The sequence below is a fragment of the Pongo abelii genome, chromosome 5, assembly GCF_028885655.2.
Source record: "Pongo abelii isolate AG06213 chromosome 5, NHGRI_mPonAbe1-v2.0_pri, whole genome shotgun sequence".
Taxonomy (NCBI): Eukaryota; Metazoa; Chordata; class Mammalia; order Primates; family Hominidae; genus Pongo; species Pongo abelii.
This window is the reverse complement of record NC_071990.2, coordinates 84,799,958-84,816,972: the sequence shown is the minus strand read 5'-3', so window position 1 is coordinate 84,816,972 and position 17,015 is coordinate 84,799,958. Positions and strand designations below refer to the sequence as shown.

Below are 17,015 nucleotides of genomic sequence, written 5' to 3'. Positions count from 1 at the left end.
TGACAATATGCAAAACTCATCGTGGACACCACTTGCTTCAATTCAGTTACTATTCTTATCATCACTGGGTAAAGTTTACATACCATATATGTCAATGTGAAATGCATAAACCTTAAGTACAAAATATGATGAATTTTTATTAATGAACACACCCATGTAACTACCACCCCAATCAACATAAAGGACATTTATTTCCTTCATTCCAGAAAGTTTTATTCCATTCAATTTCTACCCCCTTTAGGTAACACTGCTCTGATTTCTATTTCCACAGACTAGGTTAGCCTGTTCTTGAAATTTATATAAATGGAATCATATAATATATGGCCTTTTGTGCTTGGGTTCTTTTGCTCAATGTTTTTGAGATTTATCTATATTGTTGCATATGACAATAGTTTGTCCTTTTTCTTACTAATGCCCATTGTATGAACATACTACAGTCTACTTATTCATTCTCCTGCTGAAGGACATTTGGGTTGTTTCTAGCTTGGGACTATGTGAGTAAAGCTACTTTGAACGTTGTTGAAAAGTCTCTTTGTGGATATGTTTCTACTGCTCTTGAATAAATACCTAAGAATAGAATTGAGTCATGTAGTAGATCTATGCTTAACTTTATGAGAAACTGCAAAGAGTTTTCCAAAGTAGTTGTACCATTTTACACTCCACCACAACGTGTGAGAATTAGTTTTTCCACCTCTGTTGTAGTCCGTTTCATGTTGCTATAAAAGCATACCTGAGACTGAGTAGTTTACAAATAAAAGAAGTTTATGTAGCTGAGAAGTTCAAGGGTATGCCCCTGGCTTCTGGTTAGGACTTTCATGCTGCATCACAACACCACAAAGAAGGTCAAAGGAGAAGCAGACCCACAAAAAGGAAGGAAAATCTGAGAAGTGTCCTGGCATTATAGCAGCCTACTCTTGAGGGAACTAATCCATTCCCAAGAGAGCTAATCCAGTCTTGAGAAAGCAAGAACTCACTACTGTGAGAATAGCACCAAGCCATTCACAAGGGATCCACCCCTATAACCCAAACACCTTCCATTAGGCTCCACCTCCCAAAACTGCCACACTGGGGATCAAATTTCAACATGAGCTTTGGTGGGGGCAAACAAGCTATCCAAGCCATAGCAACCTGCTTCCCAACATGTAGTGTTGTCAATCATGTTAATGTTAGACATTCCAATGGGAGTGAAATGACATTTCACTGTCACTTTAATGTGCATTTCTCTGATGTGTAATAACATCTGAGCATCTCTTACTGTGCTTATTGGCTGTTGGTTTGTCTTCTTTTGTGAAGCATCTGTAGGAGTCTATTTAAAAACTGAGTTGTGTGGTTTTTGTTCTTGACTTGTGGAAGTTTTATAATATATGCGGAATGAGTTCTTTGTCAGTTATGTGCATTGCATATATCTTCTCTTGATCTGTGACTTAGCATTTTCATTTTCTCAAAGGTGTCTTTTGATGAGCAGAAGTTTTAATCAGTTGTTTATCAATTTTTTTCCTTTATGTTTAGTGTTTTTACATCTTCTCTAAGACACAATTGCCTACCCTAACATCGTGAAGATATTCTCCTATGCTTTCTTCTAACCATGTTGGCCAATATGATACATTACCAATACGTGGCTATTTAAATTTAAATTAAGTAACATTCAAAATTTGGTTTCTCAGTCATATTACCCATATTGCAAATGCTCAGTAACCACATGTGGCCAGTGGCTAACTGGACAGCACAGACACATTTCCATCATCACAGAAAGTTCTACTGGCCAGTGCAGTTCTAGGAGCTTTTACTTTGAAGACATGCTCCGTATTGAGATGAGGTAATCTCGTTCATTTTTTTTTTCGTATGTTTATCCAGTTAGACCACCACTGCCATTTAAAAAGATTTTTCTTTCAATTGACCTTATACAAAAATCACTGTATTACTACATGCTAGTAATGAAAAGGTAACTCCATTCACAATAACATCAAAAAAAAATAGAATAGTTAACAATAAATTTAACCAAGAATGTTCAAGACCTGTACTCTGAAATTTTCAAAACATTACAAAGGGAAATTGAAGAAGACCTAAGTATATGGAGACATAGATCATGCTTGTGAATTGGAAGATTTCAGGTAGAAAATCATATAACCATAGACATAAGCTAGGCAGTTTCCTTCTTTCAAGAGCCAAAAGCCCTTCAGTTTCTATCTGCTTATGTTCATTCTCTAATGCCTTCCAATAATTTTTCAGGTTTTGTCAAGATTTTATCATTGTTAGAAGCTCTCCTGTGTCATCCTAACTGTGTCATCCTACAGCTGTTTATTTTGATAGAATCCTGAAACCATTTTTTTACTTATTTGTTTTGAGAATTTGTAGTCATCGTTTTCTGCTTATTATAAGAAAGGCTATTGGACTTAACCTATTGACTACAACATCACAGAACTCTACTAGCCAAAATAAAGACTATTCAGACTGTTCTGATCCTTAGCCTTCTTCTCACCACAGGTTAAGTCATATATTCTGTGTACCTGTAAAAGTCTTTCTACCTGCACAGAGTGCATCTAACACAAGGACCCACCCAGCCCTTTAATACCCAAAGTGTAACTGTCATTTCCTCCCCAGGACACCCACATGCTCACAAACTTTCCTCAACTCCCCAACTCCTCTGTCTGACACTCCAGGCCCCTGCTGTCATATCATCTGGACTTTCCAGTGTTCTCTCCTGCCAGTCCCCTTGCTAATCCTACAGTCTAGCCACAAAGGATGTGACAGGCCCCCAGTATACTCAGGACTGCCACTCTCTGTGCCTTCGTTTGTGCTGTTCTTTCTACCTGATAGGCCCTTCCACCAGTCTGTCTGTCAAAATCAAATATCTTCTTCTCTGTCAACTCCAATGTCACTGACTCCATGGAGACACTCTGATCTCCCAATGGGAAGAAATCTGTCCCTCCTCTGTGCTCTTGCCATATTTTACTAACCTGCTCTTATGGGATGCATCCTTTTCTGCCTTGTGTCAGGGCTATTTTGTGTATGGTCTTTCTCTTCTATATACTGATGTGCTGTATTTGGTTCATCTTTGCATCCCTAAAAGAGCCTTGCACTAATTAGACCTCAGTGAGCACTTTATGAAATACCATGTACTGAACAGCTATATCTGTGGGCTTGTCCAAAGCACTGATCCCTATGAGAGGCACAGCTACTCTGGTGTTAGTGAAGTGCTCCTACCTCTGTGACTCTGAAGACAAATCAAGACAGAAGGATAGACTCCTTCCACCTCCATTTGCAGAGGGACAACACAAGTAATGCTCTGGATTATTCCACTAGCAATTTTCCAGATTTTTGATGAGTTTTTACAAATGAAATACTTGCTGCTGTGCCAATGGTCTTAGCATGTGACAACTGTCTTCAGTTTGCCCCACTCACGAAAAGTAGTGGGCAGATCAGCCTGTGGGCACCTGATATTTCCAGCAGTCACTTCCAGTGGGCTTTTAAAGATATATATGCCTGGCCAGGCGCAGTGGCTCATGTTTGTAATCCCAGCACTTTGGGAGGCCGAGGCAGGTGGATCACTTGAGGCCAGGAGTTTGGGACCAGCCTGGGCAACATGGTGAAACCCTGTCTCTACTAAAAATACAAAAATTAGGCTGGGTGCATGGCTCACACCTGTAATCCCAGCACTTTGGGAGGCAGAGGTAGGTGGATCACCTGAGGGTAGGAGTTCCAGACCAGCTTGGCCAACATGGAGAAACCCCATCTCTACTAAAAATACAAAACTCAGCTGGGCATGGTTGTGGGCACCTGTAATCCCAGCTACTCAGGAGGCTGAGGCAGGAGAATCACTTGAACCCAGGTGGTGGAGGTTGCAGTGAGCTAAGATCGTGCCACTGCACTTCAGCCGGGGTGACAGAGTGAGACTCTGTCTCAAAAAAAAAAAAAAAAATTAGCTGGGTGTAGTAGCACACACCTGTAGTCCCAGTTACTCAGGAGGCTGAACTGGGAGGATCACCTGAGCTTGGGCAGTTGAGGCTAGCAGTGAGCCGAGATCGCGCCACTGCACTCCCACCTGAGTGACAGAGTGAGACCCCAACTCAAAAGAAAAAAAAAAAAAAAACTCCTGAACAAAAGTTATAGACTGAACCAGACACATAAAATAGATTTTCCACCCTTTCATGGCAGTAGATACATCAGAATGACAGGGCTTCCTCAGGAATCACTCACTACATCTGCATTTTGCCATCTAGTTCCTGTGGCCATGATCAATATCAAAACTTTTGAACAGTGACAGTTCCCTGCTGTTAGTCTTTACTTCCATGTACCCATTCTTTAATGAGTGCCATATTCAGGTAAATTGCTCTTCAAGATAGAATATAATTCCCGTTTTTACAAGGTCCTGAGCAATCCTGCACCGGATTCACTAAGTGAAGAACAGCCCCACCTGGATGAGATGTACTTAACAAAGGCTACAAAAGGAGGGTATGTGAGGCACGTAATGTCTGGGGTTTGATAATTTTTCAAGAAGTCCAAAGTATTCTATATAAAAATGTGACCCAAGCTTTTCCCATTACTCTCTATCTGGCAGATTTATGATAATGGGGCCATAATGCTTTAACAAGACAGCATGCAGAGTAAATGGTTCCTTAGCTCAGAAAGCAGGAGGAAATGCTTCTTTTATCTTCACTGTCCTTAAAAAATCCAGATAAGAGATCCCCTGCCTGCCCCACCATACAAAAGCAAATATTCCGTGGAAAAAATAATCCCCATCAAAGCTGCTTCTTAGGCCTAAAAGCTTTTAAGAAGGGTGATGTCAGCTTTATAACAGTCTTTCTTCCTCTGCAGTCTCCCTTCTCAGTGCTCACCAATACCTGCCTCTTTCCTTCTGGATACACAGAAGACTACCCTTCCCAGCCCCGGGCAGTCAGGTGGGTGTGGCTAGTTCTGACTAATGAGCTGTGGGAGGAAGGGATGTGTGCTGCTTCCGGCTGAAGAATGGAGGGGCAGCCTTGAGATCTCCAAGTGTTTTCTTGCCGTGTCACAGCAACCTAGGAGGCCGCATGGTGGGGAAAGGGCAGCTGCAAGTGGAGGTGTTTCTGTCTGCCCCTTGCCAACCTTAGCAGATGTGGAGTTTAAGCAAGAAATAAACCTTTGTTGTGTTATACCAAGATTTGAGGATTAACTTCTTACTGTCTGACAGCCTAGCCTAGCATGTATTTCCCCCCTTAACAGAAGCCACTAAGTAGTTAGTGATTCCAGAAGTTCTCATTCTAGTATGATCCCAGGTCAAAAAAGTCAGGGGAAAAAAATACCCATTTTATTGCAGTGTGATTGGCCCTGTGCAGTTAAATGGATCTCAACTCCTGTCATCCAGTACATTAAAGGAAAGTCCAGCCAGGGATGGCAGATAAACATTCTCTCTCAGGTAAACTGTGATTGGTTCCTGGTGGCTGCCTGGAGATCTGTTTTGAAAATGATTCTCAGGCAAAAGTCTTGGCTACGCAGGGAAGATGATGCATTCCACTGCTGATGTCTGTTGTGGGCACGGGCACAGGGAGTCAGGGCACAGGTGGTGTTATCTGTCATCCTGTGTCTTACTACTATCAAAGGGAAGCTCACACACTTCCATGTGTCAGCAATGATGAGATCCTAGGGAGCCATTTGGCCCCGGCCTGAGAAGTCTCCAGGGAGAAAAATATTAAATTCAGTGGTAGATCCAGCACCAGTCCATTCTGAGCTTCCAGACTTACTCAGGTATCTTAACCATGCTGTTGGAATCATGTTCCAAAAAGATGCTGTTGATGTTCTACTTTAGGAAGTAACTGTCTTAGTGACAAACCACCCAGAGAGCCGGATATGTAAAGAAATCAGAATTCAAAGGTGTTGGTCCTTCTGACCCATCACCAGGATTCTCTACCTAGCTGCCATTCTAGCTTCATCTTACTGTTTCACTTTGAGACACAGCCAAGGTGAAGCTGGGATAGAATGAGGCAACATTTTGAAAGTGTAGATATAATGCTTAGAGTCTGGGTATCCCATGGGAGAATGGGTTCCTTTTTCTTCTCCCTCCTACTCTTTACCTAGACCCTTCAGCTCACACAATGACTCATCTTTACTGAGGGATGCTCTGAGCCCAGCTTTTGCAAGAAGCTCCACAGTCTGCTCACTTCTGTGTTTACAACAGGGATGTCCAATCTTTTGGCTTCCCTGGACCACATTGGACGAAGAATAATTGTCTTGGACCACACATAAAATACACTAACACGAATGATAGCTGATAAGCAAAAAAAAACCACAAAAAACAAAAAAAAACCCACAAAAATATCTCATAACGTTTTAAACAAATTTACGAATTTGTGTTGGGCTGCATTCAAAGCTATCCTGGGCCGCAGGTTGGACAAGCTTGGTTTACAATAATCCCAGGAGGCAGACACTTCCTTATTTATATATAAGAAGTCTCAAGCACAGAGAAGATAAGAATCGAGGCCAAAGTCTCAATAAGTAAACCTGGAAATGTTTGAGTCCAGAGCCCTGTGCTTGGCACAGTGTGTGATAAAAACAAACAAACAGAAGTAATCATCATGGCAGATGGGAGGCAGGACTAGATTGCAACTCCAACTTGGATGGACAGAGCAGTGTGCAGAGGCTCACATTGTGAATCTTAGCTCCAGATCGACTGCAAGAACAAACCAGCAATCCCAAGAGGACCCACAGACCCTCTGAAGGAAGCAGATTGCTCCTGCAGGACCCAGGAGGTACCCCAAATACTGTGGGTGCCCCAACTGCAGAAGTGGGAAAGGGAGAGCCTCCTTTCCTGAACACACATCCCCACTAGAGAAACTGAAGTTCTCTTTGTGGGAGAAGTTTCCAACCATACCTGGAGCTGAGTCAATTTAGAGAGCCGAGTGAAATACAGGGGTAGAGGAAGAAGAAGAAAGGCCCTGGGCGCTCGCTGGGTCCACAAGCAGGCCATTCCTGCCTGGCACCATAGGAATCTATCGGCAGGACAGCCAGAGGAGCCAGGGGATCAGGGGGAGAAACACCACAGGGAGAAGGAAATCTCCAGCTGAACTTTGTAACAATTTGAATGGGGCAAGAAGCCTCCCGGCCAGAACTCGGGGAAGGACACGAATCCAGTGTGCAGACTCCATAGGTGGGGAATGAACCAAGCTCTTTTCTTTCGCAGCTGGGAGGAAGGTAGCCTGGGGCAAGTTCTCAAGCCCGGCTGCCCATTGCCTGGAAACAGATTAGGGGCTGTTAGTGGGGAACATGGTGGGAATGAGACTGGCCCTTTGATTTGTATGGGAGCTGGGTGAGTCCTCTGACTGCTGGCTTTTCTCCACTTCCCTGACAACCTGCATGACTCAGCAGAGGCAGCCATAATCCTCCTAGGTACACAACTCCATTGACCTGGGAGCCTCACCCCCATCTCCCACAGCAGCTGCAGCAAGACCCACCCAAGGAGAGACTGAGCTCAGACACGCTTAGCCTTGCCCCAACCCGATGGTCCTTCCCTATCCACCGTGGTAGCTAAAGACAAAGGACATATACTCCTGGGAGTTCTAGGGCCCTGCCCACCACCTGTTCCTCCCCAAACTACCACAGCTGATGCTCTCTGGAAAGCAACATGACCCGGCAGGAGGCCAACCAGCACAAAAATAGAGCATTAAACCACCAAAGCTAAAAACCCTCACGGAGTCCATTGCACCTCCCTATCACCTCCACTGGAACAGGCACTGGTATCCACAGCTGAGAGACCCATACACAATTAACGTCACAGGACTCTGTGCAGACAACCCCCAGTACCAGCCCAGAGCCAGGTAGACTTGCTGGGTGGCTAGACCCAGAAGAGAGACAACAATCACTGCAGTTCAGCTTACAGGAAGCCACATCCATAGGGAAAGGGGGAGAGTACTACATCAAGGGAACACTCCATGAGACCAAAGTATATGAACAACAGCCTTCAGCCCTAGACCTTCCCTCTGACAGAGCCTACCCAAATGAGAGGAAACCAGAAAACTAATTCTGGTAATATGACAAAACAAGGCTCTTTAACACCCCCTAAAAATCATACTAGTTCACCAGCAATGGATGCAAACCAAGAAGAAATTCCTGATTTACCTGAAAAAGAATTCAGGGGGTTAGTTATTAAGCTAATCAGGGAAGCACCAAAGAAAGGCAAAGCCCAATACTAGAAATCTAAAAAACGATACAAGAAGTAAAGAGAGAAATATTCAAGGAAACAGATAATTTAAAGAAAAAACAAAACTTCAGGAAACACTGGACACACTTATAGAAATGGAAAATGCTCTGGAAAGTCTCAGCAATAGAACTGAACAAGTAGAAGAAAGAAATTCAGAGCTCGAAGACAAGGTCTTCGAATTAACCCAATCCAGCACATTGAAAAAGAATAAGAAAATATGAAAGAAGCCTCCAAGAAGTCTGGGATTATGTTAAACAATCAAACCTAAGGATAATTGGTGTTCCTGAGGAAGAAGAGAATTCTAAAAGCTTGAAAAACATATTTGGGGAAATAATCAAGGAAAACTTCCCCGGCCTTGCTAGAGACCTAGACATCCAAATACAAGAAGCACAAAGAACACCTAGGAAATTCATTGCATGAAGATCATTGCCTAGACACACTGTCATCAGGTTATCCAAAGTTAAGACAAAGGAAAGAATCTTAAGAGCTGTGAGACAGAAGCATTAGGTAACCTATAAAGGAAAAACCTATCAGATTAACAACAGATTTCTCAGCAGGAAACTACTAGCTAGAAGGGACTGGGGCCCTATCTTCAGCCTCCTCAAACCAAACAATTAGCAGCCAAGAATTGTTTATCCAGTGAAACTAAGCATCATATATGAAGGAAAGATACAGTCTTTTTCAGACAAACAAATGCTGAGAGAATTCGCCACAACAAAGCCACCACTACAAGAACTGCTAAAAGGAGCTTTAAGTCTTGAAACAAATCCTGGAAACACATCAAAACAGAATCTCTTTAAAGCATAAATCACACAGGAACTATGAAACAAAAATACAAGTTAAAAAGCAAAAACAATAAAACCAAAGTACACAGGCAGCAAAGAGCACCATGAATGCAATGGTACCTCTTATCTCAATACTAACATTGAATGTAAACGGCCTAAATGCTCCACTTAAAAAAATATAGAACTACAGAATGGATAAGAACACACCAACCAACTACCTGCTGTCTTCAGGAGACTCACCTAACATGTAAGGACTCACATAAACTTAAAGTAAAGGGGTAGAAAAAGGCATTTCATGCAAATGGACACCAAAAGCAAGCAGGGGTAGCTATTCTTGTATCAGACAAAACAAACTTTAAAGCAACAGCAGTTAAAAGAGACAAAGAGGGATATTATGTAATGGTAAAGGCCTTGTCCAACAGGAAAATATCACAATCCTAAACATATATGCACCTAACACTGGAGCTCCCAAATTTATAGAACAATTACTTGTAAAACTAAGTGGGGGTCTTCAATCCTCCATGGAGAGCACTAGGCAGGTCATCAGACAGAAAGCCAACAAAGAAACAATGGATTTAAACAATGGATTTAAACAAATGGACTTTACAGATATATTCAGAACATTTCATCCAACAACCACAGAATACACATTGTATTCAACAGTGGATGGAACTTTCTCCAAGATAGACCTTATGATAGGCCATAAGACAAGCCTCCATAAATTTAAGAAAATTGAAATTATATCAGGCACTCTTTCAGATCACAGTAGAATAAAACTAGAAATCAACTCCAAAAGGAGCCTTCAAAACCATGCAAATACATGGAAATTAAATCACCTGCTCTTGAATGAGCATTGGGTCAAAAATGAAATCAAGATAGAAATTTAAAAATTCTTCAAACTGAAACACAGTAATGACACAACCTATCAAAACTTCTGGGATACAGCAAAGGCAGTGCTAAGAGGAAAGTTCATAACCCTAAACACCTACATCAAAAAGACTGAAAGAGCACAAACTGACAGTCTAAGGTCACATCTCAAGGAACTAGAGAAAAAAGAACAAACCAAACCCAAATCCAGCAGAAGAAAGGTAATAACCAAGATCATCAGAGCAGAACTAAATGAAATTGAAACAAATAAAATACCAAAGATAAATGAAACATAAAGCTGGCTCTTTGAAAAGATAAATAAAATTGATAAACCATTAGCAAGATTAACCAAGAAAAGAAGAGAGAAAATCCAAATAACCTCATTAAAAAATGAAACAGAAGTTATTACAAATGACACCACTGAAATACAAAAGATCATTCAAGGCTACTATGAACCTTTATGCACATAAACTAGAAAACCTAGAAGAGATGGATAAATTCCTGGAAAAATACAACCCTCCTAGCTTAAATCAGGAAGAACTAGATATCCTGAATAGACCAAGAACAAGCAGCGAGATTAAAATGGTAATTTAAAAATTACCAATAAAAAAAGTCCAGGACCAGATTCACAGCAGAATTCTACCAGACATTCAAAGAAGAATTGGTACCAATCCTTTTGACACTATTCCACAAGATAGAGAAAGAAGGAACCCTCCTTAATTTAGTCTATGAAGCCAGCATCACTCCAATACTAAAACCAGGAAAGGACATAACCAAAAAAGAAAACTACAGACCGATATCCTTGATGAACATAGATGCTAAAATCCTTAACAAAATACTAGCTAACTGAGTCCAACAACATATCAAAAAGATAATCCACCATGATCAAGTGGGTTTCATACCAGGGATGCAGGGATGGTTTAACATATGCAAGTCAACAAATGTGATACACCACATTAACAGAATAAAAAACAAAAATACATGATCATCTCAATAGATGCAGAAAGTGCATTTGACAAAATCCAGCATCTCTTTATGATTAAAACTTAGCAAAATCGGCATACAAGGGACATACAATGTAACAAAAGCCATCTATGACAAACCCACAGCCAACATAATACTGAGTGGGGGAAAAGCTGAAAAGTTCCCTCTGAGAACTGGAACAAGACAAGGATGCCTACTCTCACCACTCCTCTTCAACACAGTACCGGAAGTCCTAGCCAGAGCAATCAGACAAGAGAAAGAAATAAAGGGCATCCAAATCGGTAAAGAGGAAGTCACACTGTCACTGTTTGCTGACGATATGATCATCAGCAAACTCTAAAGGCTCCTCCAGAAAGCTCCTAGAACTGATAAAAGAATTCAGCAGGCCGGGCGCGGTGGCTCATGCCTGTAATCCTAGCACTTTGGGAGGCTGAGGTGGGTGGATTGCCTGAGCTCAGGAGTTCGAGACCAGCCTGGGCAACACAGTGAAACCCCGTCTCTACTAAAATACAAAAAATTAGCCAGGCATGGTAGTGTGTGCCTGTAGTCCCAGTTACTCAGGAGGCTGAGGCCGGAGAATTGCTAGAACCCAGGAGGCGGAGGTTGCAGTGAACCGAGATCACGCCACTGCACTCCATCCTGGGTGACAGAGTGAGACTCTGTCTCAGGAAAAAAAAAAAAAAAAAGAATTCAGCAAAGTTTCCAGATACAAGATTAATGTACACAAATCAGTAGCTCTTCTATACACCAATAGCAACCAAGCAGAGAATCAAATCAAGAACTTAATCCCCTTTTACAATATCTGCAAAAAAAACACACAAAAAAACAAACTTAGGAATAACCTAACAAAGGAGTCGAAAGACCTCTACAAGGAAAAGTACAAAACACTGCTGAAAGAAATCATAGATAAAACAAACACATGAAAACACATCTCATGTTCATGGATGGATAGAATCAATATTGTAAAAATGACTATACTGCCAAATGCAATCTACAAATTCAATGCAATCTCCATCAAAATACTACCATCATTCTTCACAGAATTAGCAAAAATAATTCTAAAATTCATATGGAACAAAAAAAGAGCTCGCATAGCCAAAGCAACACTAAGCAAAAAGAACAAATCTGGAGGGATCATACTACCTGGTCAAACTATACTATAAGGCCATAGTCACCAAAACAGTGTGGTACTGGTATATAAATAGGCACATAGGCCAATGGAACAGAACAGAGAACCCAGAAATGAACCCACTTACAGTCAACTGATCTTCAAAAAAGCAAACAAAAACATAAAGTAGGGAAAGGACAGTCTTTTCAACAAATGGCGCTGGGATAATTGGCTAGCCACAGGTGGAAGAATGAAACTGGATCCTTATCTCTCACCTTATACAAAAATCAACTCAAGATGGATTAAGGACTTAAATTTAAGATCTGAAACTGTAAAAATTCTAGAAGATAACATTGGAAAAACGCTTCTAGACGTTGGCTTAGGCAAGGATTTCATGAGCAAGAACCCAAGAGCAAATGCAATAAAAACAAAGATAAATAGTTGGAACTTAATTAAACTAAAAAGCTTTTGCATAGCAAAAGGAACAGTCAGCAGAATAAACAGACAACCCACAAAGTGGGAGAAAATCTTCACAATCCAAACATCTGACAAAGTACTAATATCCAGAATCTACAACGAACTCAAACAAATCAGTAAGAAAAAAAACCAAACAATTCCATCCAAAAGTGGGCTAAAAACATGAATAGACAATTCTCAAAAGAAGATATACAAATGGCCAACAGATATATGAAAAAATGCTTAACATCACTAGTGATGAGGGAAATGCAAATCAAAGCCACAGTGAGATATCACCTTACTCCTGCAAGAATGGCCATAATCAAAAAAATCAAAAAACAGTAGATGTTAGCATGGATGTGGTGATCAGGGAACACTTCTACACTGCTGGTGTAGAATGCAAACTAGTACAGCCACTATGGGAAACAGTGTGGAGATTTCTTAAAGAACTAAAAGTAGATCTACCATTTGATCCAGCAATCCCACTACTAGGTATCTACCCAGAAGAAAAGAAGTCATTATACGAAAAAGATACTTGCAGACACATGCTTATAGCAGCACAATTCACAATTGCAAAATCGTGGAACCAACCCAAATGCCCATCAATCAACAAGTGGATAAAGAAACTGTGATATATATGGTGGGACACTACTCAGCCATAAAAAGGAATGAATTAACAGCATTTGCAGCAATCTGGATGGGATTGGAGACTCTTATTCTAAGTGAAGTAATTCAGAAATTGAAAAGCAAACATCATATGTTCTCACTGATATGTGGAAGCTAAGCTATGAGGATACAAAGGCAGAAGAATGAAACAATGGACTGTGGGGGCTTGGCGGGGAAGAGAAGGAGGGGGTGAGGGAGAAAAGACTACAAATATGGTGTAATATATACTGCTCGGGTCATGGGTGCACCAATATTTCACAAATCACTACTAAGGAACTTCCTTATGTAACCAAATACCACCTGTACCCCAATAACTTACGGAAAAAGTAACAAATCTGGTTGCTTGCTAACATCTTCGGTTCAATAGAAGGAAGAGATTAAAAAAGTGCCAATCTGAGATAGTTGAGTGTAGTGGTTAATGACAGGAACTTCAGCACTGAAGAGACTTTAGCTTGAGGTTTGACTCTACATTTTTTCTTCAACCTGTGAAGCCTTAGGCAAGTGTCTCAGCCTCATGTTTCTTATCTGTAATGTGTGAACACATGGAATTTACTTCATCTTCCTGTGAGGACTTGGTGAGATATAAAGTAATTAGTTGACCCTGGCATCAAAAAAATGGCTCTTATTATTTTCAATGTTGTATCCTCCTTCCCCCCACCCCTAATTATCACAGGCAAACTTAAAATTAGTTGTTTTCTATTAACATTGGCTATATGGAAAAAAACAATGTTCACCTAAGAAGGAAACTCCTGCCAAACAAATGTCAAGTCTGTTAAGACCTAAAAGGCTTTATAACAGATTTATTTCAATATTTTTCCACATGTTCTGATTCTTTCAGTTTTCTATTATGATATACTGTAACCAAATGCCATATCTTATACTGTGTCAGACTGTGTACAGAAGCATTTAAAATGTGGCCCTGAGGGAAGATCCATTATTTTCTTAAATGTTAAAAAAAGTTATTTTTCCTTAACCTTGTTAGAAGCATTCAGGGTTACAATGACCCCTGTTCTGTGATTGAGCATTGTTCAGAACAACCATCAAAGACAGACTGTCTAGTGGCAAAAGGGAACTGCCAACTGGAAGGCTAAAAGGCAAGTGTCAACTACCCAGGGTTGCCATGACACCACACGGAAGTGAAGATTAGTCAGGGATCTCCAGAGAAAACAGAACCAACACAATGTGTGTGTGTGTGTGTGTGTGTATAAAGAGAAAGTTTTATTTTAAGGAATTGCCTCATGTAACTTTGGGGACCGGCAAGTCCAAAATATGTAGAGTAGGCTGGCAGGGTGGAGACAGTCCAAAGGCAGTGTCCTGGTAGAATCCCTTTTGGCTTGAGGAGGTCAGTCTTTGTTCTCTTAAGGCCTTCAACTGACTGGATGAGGCCCACTCACAGCATGGAGGGTAATCTGCTTAACCCAAAGAGTACTGATAAATGGTACTGTCAACTAAGAAATACCTTCACAGAAACATCTAGAATTGTTAACACATAAAATTAACCATCACAGGAAGTCACATTCTATTTTGTGCTAGTGTTCCTAGTCCTAAAATCTCCTGTCTTCTACATCACACACATCTATCTCAATAACCCATAAAACTCCATTGGTTCCTCTGAGGAAAAGGAAGATTAACAGGGTATTATTATTCCCTGACCATTCTATGAGTTGTGCCTTAATCTGAGTTTATTCTAGGCTTTTCTTAACCCTCTTGTAACCCACACCATATTTTCAAATTCGCTGGGCCAATATAATAGAAGTGAAGCATGTGCGAATATTTACAATGACACGAAGAGAGAAAAAGGAAAGCTTGTGTCTTTTTAGTGGCTGTTAAATAGATTCTCAGCCATATGTCTCCAAATGCTTCAATAAAAATGATATTTTCCTTTCATTTAAAATGTTTGTGTTTAAATTTTTTTTTTTTTTTTTTTTTTTGAGAGGGTCTTACTCTGTCATTTAGGCTACAGTGCAGCAGCACGATCACAGCTCACTGCAGCCTTGACTTCCTGGGTTCAAGTGATCCTCCCACCTTAGCCTCCTGAGTAGCTGGGACTACAGGTGTGCACCTCCATGCCCGGCTGATTTTTGTATTTTTTGTAGAGACAGAGTTTTGCCATGTTGCCCAGGCTGGTCTTGAACTCCTGAGCTCAAGCAATCCTCTCACTTCAACCTCCAGAACTGTTGGGATTACGGGCATGAGCCACCGTGCCTGGCTGTGTTTACATTTTTTTCTTCCTAGCCCCTGATATCTAGAAATAGCTGAGTGATGGCAAGAACTGTTCCCTTTGCACAGGCATTTGTTATAGTTCAAGTGCAGGCAGAAGAGTGAATAACAGATGCCGGAGGCTGTGACGAGACACAACCATGAAAGAGAGCTGCTGCCAGGCTGTGAGGCAAAAATGAGATACTGAATATAAAAATGCCAGGATTCGGCCGGGCGCGGTGGCTCACGCCTGTTATCCCAGCACTTTGGAAGGCCGAGGCGGGCGGATCATGAAGTCAGGAGATCGAGACCATCCTGGCTAACATGGTGAAACCCTGTCTCTACTAAAAATACAAAAAATTAGCCGGGCGTGGTGGTGGGCACCTGTAGTCCCAGCTACTGGGGAGGCTGAGGCAGGAGAATGGCGTGAACCCCGGAGGCGGAGCTTGCAGTGAGCCAAGATGGCGCCACTGCACTACAGCCTAGGCGACAGAGCAAGACTCCGTCTCAAAAAACAAACAAACAAACAAACAAAAACAAAACAAAACCAAAATGCCAGGATTCCCGTGAAACTTCTATTCACTCTCCCAGGTCTCTCTCACCCTCCCCTGTCCTGCTCTGTGCTTGGGAAACTAGCCTTCGATGCAGCCTCTGGCTGCTGGTTGTGTTCAGCCAGTGGGGAGCAAAGGTGAGAAATGGGAAGGAGGGAGAAGACTGAGGTCTTGGTTTTAACTTTGAGGCTCCTTCCCTGAGAGGTCACACTGGATTAGCTGTGTTCCTCAGCCCAAAATCACAACTCCTCTCAGCAGACTCCAGGGTTCCAGTTGTGGCCCCACCCGTTGCTTCCTGGGATCTAGGATGGCTGCTCCTCAGTGTTGCCAGCCCTGCTGTCCTGCATGAGCCTGCGTAGCTGCCCTCTTCCCTGTCCATAACTTCTGAACAGCCCCTTTATCAAAAACTTCTTTTCTTTTTTTTTTTTTTTTAGACAGAGTCTGGCTCTGTTGCCCAGGCTGGAGTGCAGTGGCATGACCTTGGCTCACTGCAACCTCTGCCTCCCAGGTTCAAGTGATTCTTGTGCCTCAGCCTCCCAGGTAGCTAGGATTATAGGTGCCCTCCACCACAACCGGCTAATTTTTTGTATTTTTAATAGAGACGGGGTTTCGCCATAGTGAGGCTGGTCTTGAACTCCTGGACTCAAGTGATCTGCCTGGCTCGGCCTCCCAAAGTGCTGGGATTACAGGCGTAAGCCACCATACCAGCCAAAAACTCTTTTAATTACTGTTGCCTGCTGGTGCTGACTAATAAGGTATTCAATATTCTCTGTTTTCCCTTTTATTAAAAATTTGGTATAAAATATATAAATCCTTTAAGACATTTCTGAATTTTTTACAAGGCATTACTGAACAAATACTTTTTGATGTTTCTCAATGTTCTTTAAGCACTCATGTAATACTTTCCTCCATCAATCCAAAGTCTAGCATCATCACAAGTCCTACCATGTTATGAGAATTATGTAAACCACAGTGTTTGCCTTTGTATCCTAGTTTTAAGAAAACGCTGTTAAATTTGTTAATCATTGTCAATAGTTAAATTGAGTTGAGTATCCAGGAACAACTATTACTCTGCTTCTTGAAATAATTTTTAAAACTGGTTTTCATCCTATTTTGCCATTGTCTTTTCCACTGTTTTTAAAATGGTGAATCATCTAAATCCTTATGGGAATATGAATAAAATACATTGTAATTAATAAACATTTCAATGTAAAAATCAGGCCCAC

The 17,015-nt window shown here is 41.4% G+C and overlaps 1 protein-coding gene across 1 annotated transcript in view; it reads right to left on the bottom strand.

Annotated features, from left to right (window-relative positions):
* The window catches only part of MRAP2 (melanocortin 2 receptor accessory protein 2), a 58,021-nt gene that overhangs the window by 11,202 nt on the left and 29,804 nt on the right, over positions 1-17,015 (bottom strand). The gene's annotated exons all lie outside the window — the stretch shown is intronic.